We start from the raw sequence: 19,114 nt of genomic DNA, 5'->3' as shown, positions 1-19,114 counted from the left end.
ATATTTCTAATTTTAAGAGATTTCTGACTATATTATTACTCATGTCCCCTCGACCAGAAATTGGATAACGCCTATAAACTCGACAAATAATGGAATCTTAAGATTTTGTTTTGACTACTGATAGTAAATCCCATTTCTAAGTTGAGAGCAGAATATGAATGCTATGGGTCAATATTTCTAATTTTAAGAGATTTTTGACTATATTATTACTCATGTCCCCTCGACCAGAAATGGGATAACGCCTATAAACTGGACAAATAATGGAATCTTAAGATTTTGTTTTAGCTACTGATACTAAATCCCATTTCTAAGTTGAGAGCAGAATATGAATGCTATGGGTCAATATTTCTAATTTTAAGAGATTTCTGACTATATTATTACTCATGTCCCCTCGACCAGAAATTGGATAACGCCTATAAACTCGACAAATAATGGAATCTTAAGATTTTGTTTTGACTACTGATAGTAAATCCAATTTGTTACTTGAGAGCAGAATATGAATGCTATGGGACAATATTTCTAGTTTTAAGAGATTTTTGACTATATTATTACTCATGTCCCCTCAACCAGAAATGGGATAACGCCTATAAACTCGACAAATAATGGAATCTTAAGATTTTGTTTTGACTACTGATAGTAAATAACATTTCAAACCTGTCATCATGTTGACTATATTATCACTCATGTCCCCTCGACCAGAAATGGGGTAACGCCTATAAACTTGACATATAATGGAATCTGAAGATTTTCTTTTAGCTACTGATAGTAAATACAATTTCAAACCTGTCAGCAAAGCCTGAATGCTATGGGACAATATTTCTAATTTTAAGAGATTTCTGACTATATTATCACTCATGTCCCCTCGACCAGAAATGGGATAACGCCTATAAACTTGACATATAATGGAATCTGAAGATTTTCTTTTAGCTACTGATAGTAAATCCCATTTCTAAGTTGAGAGCAGAATATGAATGCTATGGGTCAATATTTCTAATTTTAAGAGATTTCTGACTATATTATTACTCATGTCCCCTCGACCAGAAATGGGATAACGCCTATCAACTCGACAAATAATGGAATCTTAGGATTTTGTTTTGACTACTGATAGTAAATCCCATTTCAAACCTGTCAGCATGTTGACTATATTATCACTCATGTCCCCTCGACCAGAAATGGGATAACGCCTATAAACTTGACATATAATGGAATCTGAAGATTTTCTTTTAGCTACTGATAGTAAATACCATTTCAAACCTGTCAGCATGTTGACTATATTATTACTCATGTCCCCTCGACCAGAAATGGGATAACGCCTATAAACTCGACAAATAATGGAATCTTAAGATTTTGTTTTGACTACTGATAGTAAGTCCCATTTCTAAGTTGAGAGCAGAATATGAATGCTATGGGTCAATATTTCTAATTTTAAGAGATTTCTGACTATATTATTACTCATGTCCCCTCAACCAGAAATGGGATAACGCCTATAAACTTGACATATAATGGAATCTTAAGATTTTGTTTTGACTACTGATAGTAAATACCATTTCTAACTTGTGAGCAGAATTAGTTAGTCACATGATATATTGTTTAATAACAAAATTTATCTAGAACTCTATGGTTACACTATATGTCACTAATGTTCAAATTTCTTTTCATACGGTTGAATAAAGATATATAACTTAAGTCACCTTCAGTGTATGCATGACCAGATTGTTTAATTCATGTATCTAAATACGTTTTGCATGTACTGTGGTAAAAAAAATCACAATCGGACATTTTGTATCTCTTGAGACCTTACAGGTCAGATAATAGTGGGGTGGGGCCCCGGGTAGTAAATTTGGACTCGTCCCAGCTCTAGAATTTATGTACAATTATTTGAGAGAGATGGTTTGATATTTGTGTATATTGGATGTTGCCATGTCATGACCATTGGAATAATAAAGTGATGCCACATTTCTACTCTGTCTGAGTTCTGCTCATGACAGTAGATCATGAAGACTGCACCAACTCTATGCATGTCTGCCAAGGGAAGTGTGGGAAACTGTGGCTTTCTGCCACAACTCAGAAAGTTGTTGATGTGTAATTGTTATATATGCACAGAATGTCTGATGTGTGACATTATGCTGTACATTTTCATATTGTTACGTGTCAGTTTAATAATAATGTAATAATAATGTCTCACATTTTTACATACACTCTCTCAAAAAAGAAACGCAACCCCTATATTTTCAAGATCTTTATCTCAATATTCAAGTTATTATAACACATTTATTATTGAAGACAACAATATGAAATTTGGCATGGTGGCAGTACAGTTATGCAAGTTTAAGTCCAGACTTTGACAGTTCTCTCACTAAGATTGACTTGACGCAAGGGGGAGTGTTTCTCAGTACCTCGTATGAGCGCCACGAGTTGCGATCACAGCATTGCACCTCCTAGGAACAGAACGGATTAGACGCCGGATTCTTTCCTGAGGGATTGCTCTCCACTCCTCCTGCAGTGCAACGGCTAGTGCATCCAACGTCTGCGGAGGCGGTGTACGTGCACGTACTCGTCGGTCCAGATAATCCCAAAGATGTTCGATTGGGTTGATATCTGGTGATCGGGAGGGCCATGGTAACACGTTGACGTCAGAATTCTGGAGAAAATTTACTGTTGCATGAGCAGTGTGCGGCCGGGCGTTGTCGTGTTGATAAAGCTCCCTCTGTTGGTCGATAATCGGCAGAAGATGAGGCTGTAAAACTTCATTGATATAGCGCTGGGCTGTCAAATTGCCACAAATGATCACCAAGTCTGATCTTTGGTTGTAAGACATGGCTCCCCTCACCATGATGCTCCCTCCACCAAATCTGTGGACCTGCCGAACACAGTTCGGGGCAAAACGTTAGTTTCCTCTTCTATAGACATGCTGTCTTCCGTCACGGCGTTGTAAGAGAAAACATGATTCGTCACTAAACTAGACGCACCTCCAGTTTCTGAGGGTCCATATCTGAACGTTGGTGCACCACCTGAGTCGTTGGCGTCGATGTTCGTGGCGTAAAACAGGTCCAATCAGTGGTCTTCTTGCACGTAGACCGGCCTCTCGTAGACGGTTCCTAATTGTTTGTGCGAACACTTTTCTCAAACCTGGCGCCTATGTTGCAGTGACGGTAGGTGTGGCTAGCCGATTACGTAGTTGGGTGACCCGGATGAATGGATCCTGAGGTGGTGTGGTAACCCTTGGCCTACCACTTCTGGGGCGATCTTCAGTTGCATGAAACTGGGTGTATTGGCTCAAAAGTCGGGAAATCGTTGTTTTATGAATATTGAGGTGCCGGGCAACGTTTCCAAAGCTTTGTCCGGCCTCAATACGACCAATGGCGATATTTCGATCTGCAGCACTCAACCGTGGCATATTCGACCTTGTCTTTCGGTGAAAATGATAGAGTGAATTGCTAATCAACACGTACTTTTAGAAACCCATACTTCTACTGCTCTTTCCATGAATTGCACGTGCATGAGGCTTTTGGCATGGGCCACGAGAAAATTTTGCTCACTATGCTTAAAGTAACAATAAAATGCCCTTTTGCACGAAAATTGGTGTGTTTGGGCGCTTAGTTAATAAACAATGTACATGGTATGCGTGCATATCAGAAAAACTGTATTTACAATGAACATTTTTCTTCTTGGGTCTTTCTCACATTTTCAGACTGGGGTTGCGTTTCTTTTTTGAGAGAGTGTATTTTGTTTCTTTGGACCATTTTCTGAAACGATTACTTACTGGTAAATAACATGGACACTTAATACGAACATGGAAGGTAATACAAGTGGTTGTATGAAAGTAACTATTAAACCACTACACAAAGATTAATTATTTGGGGGATTATTCTTCACAGGAGTTTTTCAAAATGTTCCTGGGGAGTTGTTTTGGAAAAATGTCCATGACACAAGACAAACACATTTGTGGTTACGCTTTGCAAGTAGGGGGTATTCATGCATTTATCAAAATTGTATATGCCTTCTTTATTATGTGTACTTGCTTTGTTTAGGCTTTGGTTAAAATTATTAAAGGTTAAGGTCTGTGTTCTGATATTTGCAAAACACATTTTAATTATTGTATGAGGCATGGTTTTCTCTGTAGACATGAAACTATATATGTACATCCTTACAAATACTGCCACATTAAATGTTAGTGCTATATATGTCAATGTTCAAGGTGACATTTGAGGTTATTGGGACACATGGTTGTATTAACTGTATTACTTGTGTAATGCAGAGACTGGGTTATATTTGGACAAAGAAATTGTGATGGTTTGGACTTGAAATACATGGTAGTTTTTTTAAGACATTTTGAGTAAATGGAAATGTTTCTGATTTTGCAAGTATTTTTAAACATTTGCTAGTTACATTGGTTTGCATTCTAGAAACATTTAATTCCCATGAAAATGACGTGTATAATGGTCTTTGTCATATTTATGTAACCTCCAGGTTTATGTTCATTTAATGTTAAGGAGCCAATGGCTATCATTATTCATCTGGCATTTCTTGTGTGTTAGATTATTTTGCTGACTTATTTCAACAGCCATAAAAATATATTTGTGTCTACCAAATTAAGCGCTTGAATACCACATATGATTATATTTAACATAATAATCATTTAGTCTACCTTGTTGCAATATGGTTTAGAACAGGACCCCAGCAATCTATTCTTGTGATAACAGGCGACTAAATAGACCTGGTTGTTAGATTTGGTGACTTTATTGATTGTGTGTCATCGTACTGTAACCTTAGGTTCCGGGTACTTTACCCTTCTACCTATGGTCACTTCTAACTATCAACTACTCCTTGGTTCTAGGGATGATGTAGCTCTCTTGAAAATCACAAGTCAGATGGTTTGCTCCAGCCTCTTTTTATTTATGATAGAATTAATCATAAATATGTACACATGGTCCTCAGATTAGTTCTTGTTGTTGCCTGATATAAATACAACACATACCTAGATGATGGTTGAAGAGCCTGATGGTTTTTCTGATGAACGTTAACTCTACGTCTTTTCTGACTCGGGATCCCAAAACCACAGTGAACCTTTCTGTTCAGCTGTCTGCTCCCGACTCCCCGCACCACTCTCGGACAACTAACAAAATACTATCGATGATAATTTTAACTCCTCCCACCGAAATCATATTTGACATCCTGAGAAATGAGTCTTAACGCTCACTTCTCTATGAACCCCCAATTCCCATTTCAATCAGTCTTCCCATCAAGTTCTTCTAACCAAACACTCAACTAATTTCCTAAATTAATGGTCAAATCATTGGTCAACCGAACATACCCTCAACTCTAAACAACCCTAGATGTAAACCCAATACTCTGCCAGATTGGAAGGTGCCGAAAAGATTGTGATTCAAATGAAGCTTGTTATTTAGACATAGAAATATTTGATCACATCCGGACTTACCAACTTTTGTCCCATCGATTCATTTCCCTTCTGACCCTTATACTACAAGACCGTATTCTACTAATTTCCTCAGATTAATGAAAAGTTATCTCTATCACTTAAGAGAAGCAAAATCGATAATCATATGCCCTGGGGGTTATGCCCTCACCCTGTACGGTCACTTCTCTCATATGCATCCATATTTTACCCAAAAGCTCAATTTAGTAAACTACATTTTAAGTAAATATTAAAAAAACCTTTTTCCAAAATACCATGGTTATACATGCCCTTCCCGTTGTAGAGCATGTCCCATGCGATTGACCAATGATAATAAAATATAAGATGTAAATACAATAGTACAATATCAATATGTAACAACATGTGTATGTATGCATCTGAGGACCAGATAAATTAATACAATAAAATTTTACAAAGTAATGTCTCAGATAGGATCTGTCTTGGGTTGTACCTATCTGAGAATGATAACATGCCAAGACTTATAAAGGCATAATCAAACAATTCTTCTTTGTACGCTTTTTCAGTAGATGCAGATTGGTAATAAAAACATTTCTTAACATTTCGATCTTATATGTAAAGACATATGAGCATTTTCCTTCAGGCAAAAATCACAATAGTATCACAACACCAATAACCAACTGATGATCAGTTTCAGAGTTCTACGTATCCAATATATAGTCTTACTATTCTGTATCATCAACATGTTCCATGTCCGTATGTTCTAGAACATATTCAACTTACTCTGACTCTTATGGTCTCGATCCAATGAGAAAAGTTCTCCATATCAAATGATCAAAAATGTCCTATTACATGTGGAAGTTTATTTAGAAATGATTCTCTCCATCATCTTATAGATTGAGGTTGCTCATTCCTACATGTATGACAGCGAAAACGTTGACTCTGATGTCCAAAAGAGTTAATTGTCCCAAATTCAGTCATTTGTAAATCAAATAGGAAATTACTTTAAATTCATGCATTACACTCCATGAAGTCCTCTTTAACTGAAGATTACAACAGTTTGTTCTTATAATTTCTCAAGTAAATGTTGAAATTTAGCTTCAGCATCTATACACAGTAAACAAACAACATCTCACCTGACTCAACAATCACAATAGTTTTTGTTTTTTTCAATATCTAAACAACATCAACTTATCGTAAAGTCACTGGACATGCACCTACATAGAATATTGTCAAATGTCTCATTGGGCAGTGATCGCACGTGCAATCTATCAACTCCGGAGGTGCAATACAATGCACCATTTACAACATCCTGGTAACATATAACGGATAGCTTTTCTCCCATGAAATTTAACATATGTTTTTCTCATATGATAGGTGTACTCCTTCATATATATTATAAATAAATGCATATAGGTAAGCACAAAAGCATTAAACATGTAGTAAAAGTAACATCTTGAATACAGTAAAACAATCAACATTTATACAAGAGGACACTAGTATGTCTGAGATCACTTAAATTTCTAAAACTGTGACATTTCAATGCTCTCCTTATTTTTGATAGAGTCCGCCTTAAGTGTCGGAAAGGTATCAACTCGGGTGATAATACATTTTGTAATAACTTATATAATTCCGTGCTCAACCGATTAATCTTCCTTTCAACCATAGTAGCAAAATGTAACTCCTTTGCAACCAGTTGTATCCAATGTGCATAGATGGCCTGAAACCATCGTATCTTACCATCCTCTCTCTACCTTTATCAGTTCAGTCAATTCATTATGATTTGCAATTATACCTTGCTTTAAACCATCCATTCTGTCATTGGCCTTAGACATGTACGAACCCATGTAATCTTGTGACACGTTAAAAGCTGCTTCTTCCGCTCTCATTCTATTTGATAAGATATGGATATGTTGTCGTATTATGTTCACGTCGCTGTCATGTGCGGTTCCAAATAAATTATGTGAGAATTCACCAATAAAAGGTAGTAATACTCTCTTGGAGCAAGTCTGAGAACCAACAATTTGACCTTGAAGAATAATATCTCTGATCAAAGCAACCCCTTCTAACATGTCTTTGAAAGTGTTGTGATGTACGCGATAAGTAAAATTCAATAAAGCCCTCATATTCTCATCACAGGATGTATGATTTGCCTGAAGAGAAGTATCTCTAAGCAGATCTCCGGTAGTTAGAGATCTTTGGCAATTAAGTAGTGAATATATGATACCATGTCTGTTCGTATATTAAGTCGTCCCATATATCTGAAGGTATTACCCCAGAGATAGATATCCGGAATATATGTTGTCAAAGGTACTGAGTTCCACATCATGAGTAGTGTCATCACCACCTTAAGTGTGAAGCCTAAGGGTCCTTTAGAACGCAGATATCCAAGTAATCTCTCAGATTTTAGATCTGATCTCAATTCCTACTCTGTTATCCCTGTGAAGCCATATCTTCCCTAAGTGAAAACAATAAACAACAATCCCAATTGATCGTCACCAATGTACCATACAACATATTACTCTCTCATAAATAATGTCTAGCAACATTAAGTAAACCGCAGAACACAGCGCTTATGTTCATACAGTTCCAGTTCATGTGTCAATAATATGCTGTACTTGTGGGTCAGTTGAATATTTTTAAGTTAAAAAGGCCTTGTTTTTAAACAACTTCTGATTTCTTACATCTTCAATCCCAGTAATATATAACCGTATGTCCCTTTTCACTCCTATCGTTGTGTCTTTATCTGTGTCAGCATCATAACTCATGAAAAAAACCAAAAAAACAACCTCTTTAATATTCCGTCTGTACTCTCTTCAAACATTTCCTCTCCTCAACAGGAGGTATACAACAGCCTTCTGACTAGGCAAATCTCTTCTGTACAAATATGATTGGCCAATCATCTACATCCCACGACCGATTTATAGGTCTTCACCCAGGCTACGAGACAAATCGACCCTCTGTCCTTCGTCCCGAGTGAATTCATCGTTAGTCTTTCGACTGTCCTCAATATACTCAGCAACTTGAGGTAGAAACATATCTACCTCACCACTAGAGACTGTCAGGCATCTCTAGACTTGATCTTTCAAGCTTTGAAACAGCATAGGCATGTCCTCATCTATGTGTTTATATTCAAATAACGTAGGCATGTCTCCTCTACGTCCCTGTCGACATTATTACTACGTGGGCATGTCTCCTCCACGGCTTGACAGCGTAGGCATGTGACCTCTACGACTTACTATCATTTCATATCTACGTAGGCATTTTACCTCTACGACTTTTCATTATCATCCTTGATTTCCTATCTGGGTACCCATTTGCTTTGACACATGACACTATAACTTGGGACTAAAACCAACTTGTTATTATAACCTTGGATCTACATATCCTCCATATATCATATACCTATCTTGTTGCCACACTTCCTTACTTGCAGTTCTATTGTTTACTTGTTTGTTGTTTTCTTTCTTCACCTTCCCTGTCATTGTTCTTCTGACATCGAAATCCTCCACAATTTCTAAACTGAGAAACTCACTTAGGACCCCTTCTCTTTCCGAGACACCTGCTAATCGGACTTGGTATCTCATTCCTCTACGACTAATCAACTTCCATTTCATATTTGGATATCCTTATTCCTGTCACCTAATGATTGATTCCCGTCAATATCAACATTTTTGAATGCTTTATCACCTGTGGTGATAGGCGTGGTATGTGTGGTGTCACTGTCTCCTAACTCTCCATACACATCGGCAATATCGACTTCTTTAATGACACCTATCACCAACTTAATATCTGAACTAGCAGGGTTTATCAACCTAAACAATGGTACTTGATTGACAGATGAAGTGAGATATCTAGCACCTCACACATGTAACCATTCTGCAATAGACTCAATTGGATCAACAACGCCTAACTTTATATCTGGGTCATTAACGTACACCGGCAACAAAGTTTCATCGTGTGGTGGCAGTACCACATCACATATACATGTAACAAGGTTGGAATTAATCTGAATAGGCAATGAAATTTGTCTCTGTAAGTCCATCCTACAAAGTCAACCTATTATGGTTAATATCAATTTAAGCCTTCTGGCTTCTCAAGAAATCTAAGCCTAACAACACATCAATTGATAAGGCTAAAAGACCTCAAAGTCCTGTACAATACATAGCTGACCAACTGTAAGAGGAATTTTAGATATGCCTAACACATTTTTCCTTCTGCACCGACCAATGACCTTGCACCTCATTTCGTTATAGGAAAACTACTCTCACCTCCAATAGATGAGAATACATTTGAATTCATACAGCTCAAAGTTTCACCTGAATCACATAGGGCACTGTAAGTCTTTCCAGATATCTTAACCCTAATACTGCTGTGAGATAAGCCCACACTACAAGTCAAAACAACAATCTCGCACAAATAACCTATCATTTCTATGATTTGGTTCTGTATTATTTCTCATTGTAAAAGTATGGTCTATGATGTTATCAACATTATCAAAATCAATATTTGCTATATTGGCAGCAGGCTCAAATCCTAATGTAGCACTGCCCCTGTTAACCCTTGCAATGTTTGGCTTAATTAGAAAAGTAGAATCTGCTTAGGTGCCCTATCCTACAGCATTGAAAACATTGCATAGATCTCACAAGACTCTCAGACATACTAAAATGTGTCCTACCTCATTGTCCACAAATGTTCCATAATTGTGGTTGTGACACCCTATGCTCCTCATTGCTCATATTCCTTGGAGCAGGGCTCCAGTTTTGTCCACAGGGCACATCATTGTCACTCATGTCCCTGATATCAACATGTGTTGATGCACAACCACTTCTGTTATGTTGATGGAATGTTTGTGTCCCGTTCTTCACTGGTTGTTGGTCATCAGTACACTCAGTCGCAGATTTAATGTACTGCTTTCTGTACATAGAGTCATCCTGATGCTCGTATGAAAAGTTCCCTCCTGTTCGAGTATTTTCTGCACTGGTCAATAAGGATACTTGTCCAACCAGCTCCTCTATAACAGACACAAGTCTGTCATTCTCTGATGTGGCCAGTCCAAATGCAGCATCTGCTATTCTTGCACTTTCCAGGACTTGATCCTTGGTCTCATGCAATCTTGTCAAAATGAACTGTTTAATGTGAGGTTGAGAATTCCTAATGACGGCATCCATGAGAAAGTTGTCGTCCAGTCTATCAAGACGTTTTGCCTCATATTGCAATTCTTGAAGAAAGTCCTCAAAATCCTCAGACTGTTTCTGTTTCCTATTATAAAGCTTGTCTAGTCTTTCATATCTTTTTTGCTGAATTTAGTTTGTACCTTGCAAGGAAAGCTGTCTTCACCTCATTCCAGGAATTGTCACTAAAGTCTTGAGCTTCATGCCACTTTAAAGCATTTTTGTCTAACCATAAACTAAATACTGTCTTTGTCCATTCTTCTGAATAATTATGTAAAGAATTAAATTTCTCATATCTGCTTAACCATGAACTTGCAATTTCTGGATCACTTCCATTGAATTTCTCAAGAGAAAACTGACTTAGGGAAAAAGCCCTTGCTAAAGCTGCAAAATTGTTCCCTAATTTGTCCTTATTCCCAAGTCCTCTTGAAAATAAACTGTCATTTGTCTCTGTAATATCAGAGGCAGAACAATTTTCATTGTCATGAAACATTTTGAGTCACTTTGGTTCTTCCCTGACAATATGTCCAAATTCAACATCATAATTTCAAGACGTCTCATGCTCATTGTTGGTGATGAGAGATAAAAACAGTCTTATAATACTGCAGAAAGTTTCTATGCACACAAGCGTGCAGCAAGGGTCCTCCTTCAGTGTGACTGTCCCACACTAGAAAATCAATATCACTGTTATGGTAGTAGCCGTACTACCAAAGAAATCAATAACACAGTCTCTTCATGGGAAACTGACCACCCCACGGCTTTCAAACAGTGAACCATAGTCCCGCTGGTGAGCATAGTTCACCAATACAAGGGCAAAACACATCCCTCACAATCAATTCACGCTTTACAGGACATCACCTACCGTGAATGGCAAATAGCATCTGCTCGTGTCAGGCTAACAACCATCAAGTGTCCAGCAACTCAGCTGCAGATGCAAACTGTTCAAACTTGTGATGAGCATGGTACAGTGATCTTAGAGCATTTCCGCCATATGTAACCTTAGGTTCCGGGTACTTTACCCTTCTACCTATGGTCACTTCTAACTATCAACTACTCCTTGGTTCTAGGGATGATGTAGCTCTCTTGAAAATCACAAGTCAGATGGTTTGCTCCAGCCTCTTTTTATTTATGATAGAATTAATCATAAATATGTACACATGGTCCTCAGATTAGTTCTTGTTGTTGCCTGATATAAATACAACACATACCTAGATGATGGTTGAAGAGCCTGATGGTTTTTCTGATGAACGTTAACTCTACGTCTTTTCTGACTCGGGATCCCAAAACCACAGTGAACCTTTCTGTTCAGCTGTCTGCTCCCGACTCCCCGCACCACTCTCGGACAACTAACAAAATACTATCGATGATAATTTTAACTCCTCCCACCGAAATCATATTTGACATCCTGAGAAATGAGTCTTAACGCTCACTTCTCTATGAACCCCCAATTCCCATTTCAATCAGTCTTCCCATCAAGTTCTTCTAACCAAACACTCAACTAATTTCCTAAATTAATGGTCAAATCATTGGTCAACCGAACATACCCTCAACTCTAAACAACCCTAGATGTAAACCCAATACTCTGCCAGATTGGAAGGTGCCGAAAAGATTGTGATTCAAATGAAGCTTGTTATTTAGACATAGAAATATTTGATCACATCCGGACTTACCAACTTTTGTCCCATCGATTCATTTCCCTTCTGACCCTTATACTACAAGACCGTATTCTACTAATTTCCTCAGATTAATGAAAAGTTATCTCTATCACTTAAGAGAAGCAAAATCGATAATCATATGCCCTGGGGGTTATGCCCTCACCCTGTACGGTCACTTCTCTCATATGCATCCATATTTTACCCAAAAGCTCAATTTAGTAAACTACATTTTAAGTAAATATTAAAAAAACCTTTTTCCAAAATACCATGGTTATAGTACCCCGATGGTGTGGATCGTTGCTCATAATAGGAATGACTGATTTGTCTGGTCTGAATTTGCATACAGGTGGCTGGAACATGGCTGAATAAAGCATTAAACAAGAGTGAAAAAAGTATCAAAAATATATGATCATGTAGTTTGCATATGTTGTTGTTAGCTAACAATTTCTTATATGTTTGTTTGTTTGTTTCTTATGTGCCTCAGATTTGTCATCAATAATATACATAGGTTGTTTTGTATTTTTGTAATAAATCATCTTCAATGAACTTCATTTCTTTTGTCATGTGAAGTGAATACACCAACAACTAACCCCAGGAGGTGATGGATGTCTACAATCTGACTTCTCGGACAATGTCAATCTTGACAAATGTACCTTGAACAGCTTATCTATGTTCAGCTACATACACTTCTTTCTTGTATTAAGTTATCATTGCATGAATGTCCAATCGTGTGTCACAAACTAAAAGCCAGTGTGAAGCTTACACCATCTCTAATTACACAAACATTATTTAGTTCCTACATAGGAGTATCCTCTTCTTTCTTCAGATTTGAACACACAATTTAACAGCAGACAAAATGCATGTATAATTTGATGTAAAGAGGTGGTGTTCTATTCATGGTAATACATGTGCTTCACATCCTATGTATAGATGTGAGTGTAAAACTAATAATATACACAGATGTAGGGCACAGGTCCTGCTGACTAGTATGTGACTTCACCCCACCCACATGCAAATGTGTACACTTGGTGCCCTCTACAGTGATGTGACTGGCATTATGCTTATAGCAGCATTAAAACAAACTACCTCACTGCTGCCACACTTTACTTTGTTTATGTTTTCACGGGATGTCCCAAACACTTACATATACTAATGATGTCTTATAAACCAACTGAGACATTTGTACTGTTTAAATTGCCTAACCTGTGCAATGGGTAGCCTGTTACATTTGCACAAGTCTCGAAGGCAAAACGTATTAGTTTTAAATAAGAATTTCTAGATTATGTAAGAGTAAGAACATTTTGACGTTGGATTCATCTAGACTTGCCCACAATGAGTATAGAATTACAAGGAGCCATATACTAGTAGCCTGTATACAATACTTCTAATGCATACCAAAAATGCAAAACTAAATTCCAGTTTATTGATTAAAAAAAATTATACTTTATCTGACCCTAACATGAACACCAATATAAACACCAGTTCCAACTGGTAAGACCTACAAACGAAACAAAAACGAATTCAATATAATTTTTATGAATATACAATACTTATATTGATCAATCATCTTGTGTCCTCTTTCAAACTATCTGATGGGGAATGAAAACCACTGACATTTAACCATATTTAATGTAATGAATATGAACACTACCAGCCTGGATTAGAATTTGAATTTTGAATTTAATGTTATACTGGATATTTAGAAAGTTATCGTGTCCAAATTTAGCCCATCCAAATACACCACAACTGAAAACGCTGAAGGAAACACGGAGTGCACGAGAAGTAGTTGGTATGGAACTTGATATATACGTTGCTATACGGGAGTTATGACACACTGCTAACGAGAAGGAATATTTCCTATTTTAATGCCCAATTCCCAGTGTTTATTTTCCATGAGACAATGGCAAAGTGGAAGGTGATACTGGGAATAAAATTCCTTAAAATTCCACACTTGCTTACAAAATACACGAACGTTTTACAAACATTTTGATTTATTTCCTCTTAGTTTTGCATAAAATAATGATAGTTTACAGATTGATAAAGAAGGAAAGTTTCTTCAGGTTCTGCTGTACCGCAAACAATGCAGTCTCACTGCACGCTGTGTGCTGTCACAACACGGCAGAAGTTCGATGCACTTCCGGGTTCAATTGAGAAGCAGTGCGTACGAAATAAGTGTCGTGTGCATACACAAGCCACGCCCACCCATGAATATTGTAGACTTAAGACCATTGTAGGTTTAAGGGCACAACATACGTGGACACATCTCGTACGTTTGGATGAGATCAAGCGATATCTACACTGTAGATATCGCTGCAATGAAAATTACATCACAATGCTTTCGGACCATTGTGACGTCACTGGTTACCATGACGTCACAATCAAATGACATCACTAATGGCTCTGCTACTGAAGCTGTTAGCAGCACTTTTTACGCTTAATCCACACTTTGGTGCCACGGGACCATATATGGTCCCTCACTTTTCACACCCTTAAAATGTCGCTTTTCAACTGTGAATTAAAATTATTACCATCATCACCCTTATCATCCCAGCTTCAACATCGTCTAACTCATATTTTATACAATGCTACGGATTGCGAAATATGGTGAGATTAGCGAAGTGGTTACCACTCTTCGCGACCTTTTTCTGACATGTTGAATTTTATGCGAATGACGGCGAATTTGTTATTATGCACCAATGCCACACACACGTAACTATTATAATATCACACAGCCAATTTGAAAAAAAAATTGATCAGACGGGTCAGACATATTGCTTTTAAGTCCGCAACGGAAGTGTTTTGTTCAAGTATTGCATATTTATATTGACCGTTTCAACGATTTTGATTGCATCTATACGTGCACTTACTCTTGGGTGGTAGTACGTTAGTATAATCTCCTTAATTATTAAGAAATAATAATGATGTCCAATATTGAGCGATGTCAATTTGAGTATTGTTAAGGCTGTTTAGCGATGTTGCACATTTTGTCCCATGTCAATTACCCCGAAGTTGTTTTTATCACTAATGAAAGAGCACGGACACTGAAACCTGCATAGATGTAATCGGGATTTCTTCAAGACATACATTCAAAACCGTCATTCATTTTGTCTTTGAAACAGTCTGCGTTCGAACCAATCACGACCACTTCCGTCAATTTTGTTTTGACGTCAAATAACACTGGCAATTTCAACGGGATTTTTTGTCGGCAAATAAAAATCACGGAAAATTCTCAATGAATGCGTACTTCGACAAAAATGCCATATGTCTATCACCGTTACTTTCCAATGGTATGAATTATTGGGACATTTAGATTTCATTTAAGAGCGCTCACTTGGCTTTACTTTCCACAGTCGTGTGCTTCCATATTGATTACGTAGAAAAATAGGAAACTTAGATCAGTATTTTTTTATTGGAATGCAAACCCCTCTAGCCAATTCGCGGAGTTCTCTCTGCTGTCGCTGTCACCAGTCAAAGCTCCCCACTGTGATAGGTGGCCAGAACCATGCTAGGAGTTCTACTGACCAACCGACTGACCATTATGTTTACAAACAAGTGATGACTGCCGTGACGCCGAATACGCCTACCCCAGCGAAATTAATTTCTTTGTTTGTCAATTTGAATTCTATTTCGTATCAACTATCATATAACTGGAACAGTAGAAATGTAAGGGGGAAGTTGGGTGATTTTATTAAACTGGTTCAACTCTTGATTCGCGACGCAAGCTTAGTGCTATTCTTTTTTGGTAGACAGGAACCCAGTCTCGTGTTTTTTTTGTTAGTCTGCTATCTAGTATCAATGTCATTAAACAAATAAAATGGTTAATTTTTTTTTGGAAACCTGGTCAGTCGCAAGACTTTTCAAAATTCACTATGATGGCATTCCCAAAGACATAATTAAACACAGATATTAACGTGAATACATTCGGGGTTAAAGGGCAAATTTGAAGATTCGTTTCATGGTGCTTCCACACTGACAGTAGCGATGTTACCGAGAGTGTCACGCGCTGGGAAGGAGCCTGATTGAAATAGTTTGAAGGGGAGAGATGCATTATTGAATGAACTGTTCTTTACACAAATCTTTTAGTTATACATATATACGTTGTACTGCCTTAAATATAGCTTCATTTTCTGTAGCAACGTGATCCGCATTGCTGTATAACAGTAGGTGTACATCAACAGCTATGTTATGAACAATATTTTTTAAGGTTGTTAAACATATTTTCACGATGATGACTAAACAATGTACATTCCATGAGATAATGATATGCATTTTCACATGTATTTGAAGATGTACAGTTCGGGTGATCTTTGATACCAATTCTATAAAAATCATAATTCAATTGACTGCACATGTATCTCAGTTTTGTGTGTAAGATATTATATTTTCTTTTTCCATATGCGAAGTACGCAGGTGACGTGTTTACAAACAGTTATTGACACACGATTAATTACCACCTAACGACGTACAACTAACACAGGATCATATGACGTGAAGCGATTACACAACATCAATAATTTCACTCGGTTAACCATTTTCTTACCTGATGGTCATGCGACGTTCCCCAAAACAACCAATGACAAAATGTCTGGACATTTTTTTTACAAGTTATATTTTGGACATTTGTTAGCCAATGCCGAGTAAATTTTCTTAAATTTAAATTTTCAAGCTACAAAACCCCACTAAACAGTTTAATTTGTTAATATATTCAGTAATTTTACGGGAAATCGCACCTTTTCTTAATGCTTTCGAGAATTGTGTTGAGAAGTATTCTGGTTTGAGAAGTGAGCAATTGAGACAAATCAAATGGTATTTGGAATGCAGAGTTGGCGCTGTGAGAAATGTAGGTAAGTAGATCATGCTTGTTTTGTGAATAAAACAAGAGAGACTTTTCCTGCGGAATCAGACAAGGGTTTAAAGCACGCAAGACCTTTAACTAAATATCGGAATTTATGTACACCAAAATTGTGCCAAAGTGGCATGTCCTGTAGGTTTCCATATTCCTCCTGCTGACATCGCTTTATCCAAACTTTCTTCGTCTCTAGATTGGCGTTTTCTCCTGGAAATGTCAAAAAATGACACTTGGTACTTTTGTTTGATGAACAAGTACACCCCCACGCCCACACAATACCCATTTTTGCGTCTTCAACAGGCCAAGAAAAACAGAAAATCACTTTGTTGTCACGTAGATTAATGCAGTGTAAACAAAACTAAATGGCGACCAAGACACTAATTTGCCGTCCCACCTACAGCCTGGCCTCAGCTAGAGTTTCAATATGCAGACGCGCTAATTGGAGGTCAGGGCAGTCGTTTGTTGCTTTGTGGATACCAATGAAATTACACATGGCTCTTTTTTGGGTGTAATAATGTACTTTGTAATATTATTTTACATGCATTAAAACGCTTCCTTTCGATAGATCCCCTTTGGGCTTCTGTGGCTTCTATGACACATTTAAATCACGAAAAACAACAAATAACATATCGGTTATTTTCATCGTATATATTGTATAAGGAGTCTGAACTGATACCATGGTGTCAGATTCTAAACTTACAAAAACTTAATAATGAATTTATTTATAAATAACTGTAGAAGTTATTATGGCGTAAATATGGTCAAAGAATACCATTTTCTACGAGGGTGATAGCCATCTAAATTTTGAACTATTTAAATATATTTCCAGTGGCTTGAATTGGCTTTTATAGGGAAACAATAAAATGCCATGCTTTAGAGAATAAGTATTTTAACAAAGTATAACTGATTCATTATTTCCGTGACCTTTCTTGTATATGTTTATGAACGAGGTAAAGACATTAATGTAAATGCAATATTGAACTTATTAAATTCTTCATCATCGAATAGGATAGAAATGTCTTATTTCTACAGTGTGGGACATTTCTACTTAATATTGAACCCTCTTTTCATCTCCATGTTATTAATGTGAATATAGATATAAAACTTTAATGAAACAAACATATATCCCCAAATGCATCAGTGAAGAAACCTATGTACTAAATATAAAACATCAACGCCAAAAAATAACCAATTTCGATTTTTAGCTGACTCCGATTCCTTTGGGGTGGCAAAATAGAGTCATACATGTTTACTTTATTTTATCATACAGTGTATGAAAGGTTAATGTTCTTGTTTGTGCTCATCAGATTCCATGCACGTGTTAGGACACATGTTTCATAACAGTTTGTGGGTAGTACTCCAAGCGTGTGCATGTGATGTGGATATTTAGGGTGTTGTGCGAGTTTTGTTTAATATACGTTCCAGGAAGATACGAATACCAACAATCAATAAAATGCACGTTAACGTATGACTCAAAACGGTCGATCGACATATGGCGATAAGGCTGACCCTATTGATGTAATTTGAACAATTCGTATACAAATAAAGGACACCAGTTTATATGAAATAATGCAACCCTCATGTTACAATACAGGTACTTGTGGATATGTCCACATGAAGTAACACATCTGTCACTTTCTAAAGCACAACAATGACATCATGTTGTGTACCATCTCATGCACTGTGTCAGTCTGTGGGTGAAAATCCCGAGATGACCTAGCCATAGTCAAGTCCCAGAAATCTAAATAAACAATCTTGTCTTGCAATGGAGCAAATTCCTGATGCCAGATATCGGTGTACAGAAGACCCCAGTAAGATAACACTCCACGCGTCGCTCTGAAAAATGCATGTGGGCCACGAACTGCAATTGTTACAGTAGGAGCGCGTGCCAAGAGGTTCTCTGCAGATGGAACAAGTCTTTGAACATGTCGCCTAAACACATCCGGATTGACAAGTGTGAAATGAACGTACATATATAACACTACAATGTCCTTGGTGGTGTTCGGGAGACGGTCCATTATAATATACTGGGCCTGGTTTG

General features: G+C 37.3%; 1 long non-coding RNA gene across 1 annotated transcript; it reads right to left on the bottom strand.

The window, feature by feature from the left end:
- Positions 1-4,555: 4,555 nt before the first annotated feature.
- Positions 4,556-12,638, bottom strand: LOC125381712. Its single transcript, XR_007221973.1, has 2 exons — positions 12,505-12,638; positions 4,556-4,761 (listed from the first exon to the last, which is right to left on the bottom strand). It is a non-coding gene; the product is annotated as an uncharacterized LOC125381712 (long non-coding RNA).
- Between the last annotated feature and the right edge of the window lie 6,476 nt (positions 12,639-19,114).

Source organism: Haliotis rufescens, unplaced genomic scaffold (assembly GCF_023055435.1).
Source record: "Haliotis rufescens isolate VD_foot unplaced genomic scaffold, xgHalRufe1.0.p SCAF_192, whole genome shotgun sequence".
NCBI lineage: Eukaryota > Metazoa > Mollusca > Gastropoda > Lepetellida > Haliotidae > Haliotis > Haliotis rufescens.
The sequence above is the reverse complement of the archived record's forward strand: the minus strand, read 5'-3'. Positions and strand labels throughout refer to the sequence as shown.